The sequence below is a fragment of the Heteronotia binoei genome, chromosome 1 (genome assembly GCF_032191835.1).
Source record: "Heteronotia binoei isolate CCM8104 ecotype False Entrance Well chromosome 1, APGP_CSIRO_Hbin_v1, whole genome shotgun sequence".
Taxonomy (NCBI): domain Eukaryota; kingdom Metazoa; phylum Chordata; class Lepidosauria; order Squamata; family Gekkonidae; genus Heteronotia; species Heteronotia binoei.
Genome location: NC_083223.1, coordinates 88,281,083 through 88,287,082, shown reverse-complemented (window position 1 = coordinate 88,287,082; position 6,000 = coordinate 88,281,083).

Genomic DNA, 6,000 nt, shown 5'->3' with positions numbered 1-6,000 from the left:
ATCACAGATAAAGATAAATGATGAGCAAAGTATGGGTGCTTTTGCTAATGAAATTCTGAGTACAAGAGTGTGCTCATGCATGACAAAAAATGGCAAGGACCAGCAGACGGCCATCTGTAGTGGCATTTTTCTGTGGATACCTGCAAAACATACAGACCTTAACATAAAATGCAAAAAATAGATATAGAGAGGGGAAATTCTTGAGTGGAGGCAAGAAGATGGATTTGGCTGAAGTTAAAAACTCTAGAAAAGAAAAATTCAGAGCTGACAACGTGGAGACTTGGTTCCTCATTTTCCCTCTTTACTGTACAGATTATTTTATAAAGAAATATTTTCCTATCTATTCAAAAATCAGTGTTATTTATTTACTTCATTTACACCATGTGTCTTCCCAAGAGGCCCAGAGTGGCTTATATTGTTTTATGTATTCTCATAATAACTTTATGAGGTAGGTTAGGCTGAGAGTGTGTGACTGGCCCAAGGTCACTGTGACAGACAGGCAAAGGTCCTCCTTCCCTCCCTACTGCAAGCTTCTATAGCATAGTGGGGATTTAAACTGGGTCTTTTGGACCCAAGTTCCAGGCTCTATTCACTCTGCCGCACTGGATCTTGCATTAGGAGAATCCATATTTTACCACCTAATTCTAAACTATGCTTGCTTTGAAGCCAGTCCCAAGGACTTACTATGTGCATAGGGTTGTTGCCTTTACTGGTATTTTTAGTGGCAGAGTATTCAGAGTTAATCTGGGTTTAAGTAACTGATTTAAGTAATAAGGTTCTAGTTATTTCCCAGCAATAAGCCCAATGCAAGCTATTCATTTAATCATGGCAATTTAGCGGATGAGATAGGGTTGCCAGGTCTGGGCTGGAAAATACCTGGAGACTTTGGGTTGGATCTGGGACAGGGTGGGGTTTGGGGAGGGGAGGGGCCTCAGCATGGTACAGTGCCATAGAATCCACCCTTCAAAGCAGCCATTTTCTCAATGGGAGCTTATCTCTACCACCCGGAGATCAGTTCTAAAAATGGGAGATCTCCAGGCCCCACCTGGAGGCTGGCAACCCTGGAATGAGACCTAGTTGGCTACCATATTTTTAAACCCATAGCAAATGAAAGTATGATGTACAGTCTCCTGCCAACCCTACCTGCTGCCACAGATTATCCATCTGTGACCTTTTATCTTGTTAAATTATAGTTTCTCCTAGTCTATCAGTCCTTCCTACCAGCAACTGTCTTTGATATGCTACTTCCTGCAAACTTTTCCTGCCAGTGGTTATCCATTTTGCTTCTGCAAATTTTATGTCCTTAACACTTACCATATATCAGTGATACTCACACAGTGGCTCCAGAGTCACTTATGGCTCTTTAGAGCACCAGTTCCATTGGTGCCTGCATCCTGTTCCAGGAAAGTAGGCATTTATATTAGCAATTGAAAAAGTTTCATCATGACTATGGACTCAAGATTAAACTACTTCATTTTCAAAATACAACACAACTAGCCCATAATGATTATATCAAGGTTATGCAGATTCTGTAGGGATTCTGTGTTTGAGGCTGGGTCAACATATGCTGCTGAATAACATGGCAGACATGGCATACCCCAGTAGTAAGGGAAGACACATGCTTGATTAAAAGGATTGTATCACAGAATATTGTTTGCTATGTCTGGGTTGGCTCTCAGTGCATATAGTGTCCATGTAGCTATTTTGGTTGATGGGAATTGTAAATGTGGCTCTACACAATCTGCAGAGCTAGTACCACTGCAAATAAATATAATAACAGAATGCCTGTAAACATAGGGTGCATTCACACTACACTAAGCAATGCATTTTGCAACTGGATTTTTGCAATTCTTACACAGTAAAAATCCAGTTGCAAAACGCATTATTTAGTGTGGTGTGAACGCACCCATAGACATGTATTTCTCAGGAAATGTGGACTTCATTGTAGGCCCGTAGCTACAGAGGGCAGGAGGGGCTGGGCCGCTCTATTTAACCCCCCCTTCCCTCTGTAGGGCCCCTCTGTTGGGTCTGAGGAAAAGGAGGGAGAGCCCACACGTGTGAGAGAGAAACAGCAAGAGAGCAGCAGAGCGAGCGAGAGAGAGCATGTGTGACTGCAACTGGGACAGGAAGAGAGCAGCAGAGAGAGAGGCAGAGCGAGAGTGTGACTGCAATGGGGACAGGGAGAAAGCAGCAGAGAGAGAGAGAGAAAACCAGCGCACGAGAGAGGCTGAGAGAGAGTTACTGTAACGGGGACAGGGAGAGAACAGCAGAGAGAGGAAAAACAACAACGAGAGAGAGCGACAGAACAAGAGAGAGAGAGTGTGTGACTGCAAGGGGGACAGGGAGAAAGCAGCAGAGAGAGAGACAGAGAGAGAGAAAACAGTAATTGTAAGACACATTGTAAAATAACCCCCCGCCCCACTCCCTCACTTCATTTTTTATTTATTATGGGAACTCTCCCCCTCCCTTTTTTTTCTTCTTTTTTTGGGTGAGAGAGAGAGAGCTGGGGAAGGGAGGGCTGGCTGCTGGAGGGAAGAAGCAGCCAGGTCCTGCGCCCCTCCAACGAATTTTTTATCTCCTGGGCCCCTCCACCCAAAATTTTATGGCTGCAGGGCTGTTTCTATCATAGTAGGCCCCAGGTTCTTTGATAGAGTGATTGGTGGCTGGGAACCACTGCATTATATTGCACAAATAAGGAATTGGTTCATTCTTTGTGTTTCTGGGGTTTTTTTTCTTTGTTGCTTCTGTTTGTGTGTTTGTGTTTTGGAGCTTTAATTGTCTGCATGTCTTTGGTCATCTGTGTGATAGGCATAGGTAAGGCAGACACCTGACAATGGGTCAGCTGAAAGCTACACAAGAAATCCGTGGATAGTGCATAACTCTATCGGCCCTGTTCCCCCTCCTCCCATTCTTTTTTGGCTCAGCCATATTTAAGGCTTGTTATAAAACTCAGCCAACAGAATTGCCTTTCTCCTACCGTCAGTGTTTAGGCCTGGAAGTTGCACCTGGAACTGATTTTGGAACATGTGAAACAATAATGAGGGTTTAAACACCACTGAATAGGGCAGAAAGGATTCTTAGCCTTGTTCAGATGTACAAAAAAATGGGGGGGGGGGAACTGGAACAGACTACACCATAGACTACAGGTGATAGAAGCCAGTTTTGAAAGTTGCTTGGCATTACAACCTCCTTTTAGGTAGAAAATAGTGCAACTAGTAAAAAGATTCTGCTACCTTTACTTGCTTGCTGGGCTTGTTCTCTGTTTTCAGACAGCTTTCAGTACAGGATACAATTTCCAAACAAATCTCTGTGGTCTCTCACCTGGAACTGGTGCAGTTTGTTCCAACACCTCATTCTCCTGCATGTGTAAGCTATAGTGTATGACTTTCAAAAAGTTCAACTCCAAGAAATTAAACACTGATGGGCAATATATTTTGTAGGAGAAACATTTTCACTTTGTCTGTCTTTTAGAGTTACCTTACCAGTAGCCCTGGATTTAAAAATATTCCCTAAGTTCAAGGTATTGACCTTTCAAACCCTACATAGTTTGAGATCAGCATATCTTATTTATTTTACAAAATTCATAGCCCACTTTTCTGCCCTCATAAGGATAACCAAGGTGGCTAACAAATTAAAGCATCTATAGACATAAAACTGGTTTCATGTTGGGAAATCCCAGTTCCTCCATTGGTTAGGACTGGGTTGGGACTGCACTGCATCAATCTTTGGCCCGTCAAACTATCAAGAGTACTTGCGTGCCAGTGGTTCAGCCTGCTCCTCTCTCCTGCCCTTGTGGCTATTGCTAGCCAGCAAAGCTGATTTTCTCAGTGAAATGCAATCAACCTTAGTTCCGGGCACTGGCCCTGAGGGGGTGAAAAATTAGGCATCCCCCACCTAACTTTTTGTTTGAAAACATTCACTGCTGAGCACTAGCTAGGAGTCCCTGCTAGCTCTGGGTGGAGAAATACCTGGAGATATGAGGGCTGGTGCTTGGAGAAGATTGGCCTTGGTGGGGACTTCAGCCAGGTCCAGTGCCATAGAGTCCCCCCCCTCCAAAGCGGCAATTTTCTCCAGAGGAACTGATCTCTGTTGCCTGGAGAGCAATTGTAATAGCTGGATATCTCCTGGTCCTACCTGGAGCTTGGGAACCCTAGTTGTACCAGGATGTAAGTATCTCTGTCGATTTAAATGGTTGGGTTTTGAAGGGGTTTTTTTTGTGTGTGTGTGTGCCCCCTGGAAGTCAATTCATCTGTTTTTGAAAATTGGTTATCAGTGCGGGGGCACCAGAAGTTAGCCTTGCCTAGGGCGCCAGATAGTCTAGGACTGGCCCTGCTGGCAGTTATTGGCTCTCCCCGCTCTCTTATTGGCTGAGCCACCTGTTGCGCTGATTCACAGTGCATAGAAACAAACCCTAACCTAGAATAACTGAGGGAGGGAAAAGGTGGGGAGACAAGTCAGAGAAAGGCTTCCTTTGATTGGCTGAGAACTCCTTTGGAAAGGGGGGGAAATTGTGTCATGTGCCAACAGACCAAATACACACACAGAGAGAGATTGAAGTCCTGTGCTTAAGGCCAACAACATTGTTAGAGAGAGACTGCTGATCTGAAAGGTCTCACTACAGGCCTCTGAGGCAGAACTCATTGGGGCGAGTCCTGACTATGGCTGCCAGTTCCAGGTTCTGTGGTGGAGTCTGAGGAGGGCAGAGGAGTCAGGCCTTCAAAGTGGAGCCTGCCAGATCCAGATTCTTGCTGTGGGAGCTGACTGGGTGATTTTGAACCAGTCACAGACTTCCAGCTTAACCTGCCTCTTGGGGTTGTGAGAGGAGAATGATATAAGCTGCCTTGTAATGTGGAGAAAGAAAGCTTATGTAGAGGCCACAGGGAAGGGGAAGGCGGTGGAAAGCTGAAGTCAGAGAGTCAGATAAAGGGAAGGAGATAGGGTTGCCAACTCCTTAAGAAATTACTGAATATTTAAGGCTGGGCCCTGGAGAAGATGGGGTTTGAGAAAGGGTGGGATTTCAGACAGGTACAATGTCATTGCCCCTGGGGAATCACTGTTGCCAATCTCCAGGTGATGGATGGAGATCACTCAGAATTACAACAGTTCTCCAGTTGGCAGAGATCAGCACCCCTCGAGGTGGGGGGAAGTGAGTGCCTTCAATTCGGTGGGTGGGAAGATGGCAAGGGTGGGGGGTGAGTGAATACCAAGAGTTGTGGGTGGGTGGGAAGACAGCAAGGGTGTGAGTGACTGAATGTCATGGGTGTGTGTGTGTGTGTGGGGGGGTAGTGGCATGCCAAGGGTGCAGGGTAGTTTAGAGGAAGAAGTGGTTTGAGTGGGTGGTATTAGGATGGGGGGTGGGAAGACACTATGGGTGGGGGGAGAAGTGAATGCCTTCACTTGGTTGAGTGGATGGGAAGACAGCAACAATGGGGGGCACTCTCCCAGAGCCTCTTTCTAGAGAGGGCCATTTTTGCAAACCCAGCAGAACCAGTGCAATTTGCCCAGTAGTTCCAGGGCCGGTCTGGCAGTGCAAACCCAGCACCTCTGCTACTCCTAGAGGCTATCATTTCACTCCCAGAACACTTCTGCTACCCCAATGGGTTGTCGTTCCACTTGGGAGGGCTGTCATTCCAGTCCCAGAGCACTAATTCTATTTCAGGGGTAATCTTTCCACTCTGGGACCTGTTATTTCAGCCCCAGACCAGTTCGTCTGGACCCAGAAACATTAATTTACAGTTGACTTTGTATTTTCATTGCAACTATTTTGTGCTGTGATTCATTTAAATTGAGCACATGCAAGTCAGTTGACACTCCCGGCTCACATTATCTCCAATGGGCTTTCAGGCCTCTCCATTGTTTCCAATGAGTGATCCTGTCATTCCTTTTAGTACATCCCCTCAGCAGAACCCAGAACCATTTTGGCAATGCCAGCATAACAGGACTGATGTGAAGAACAGAATCACACTCCAAGCGGTGTGTGTGTGTGTGTGTGTGGGGGGG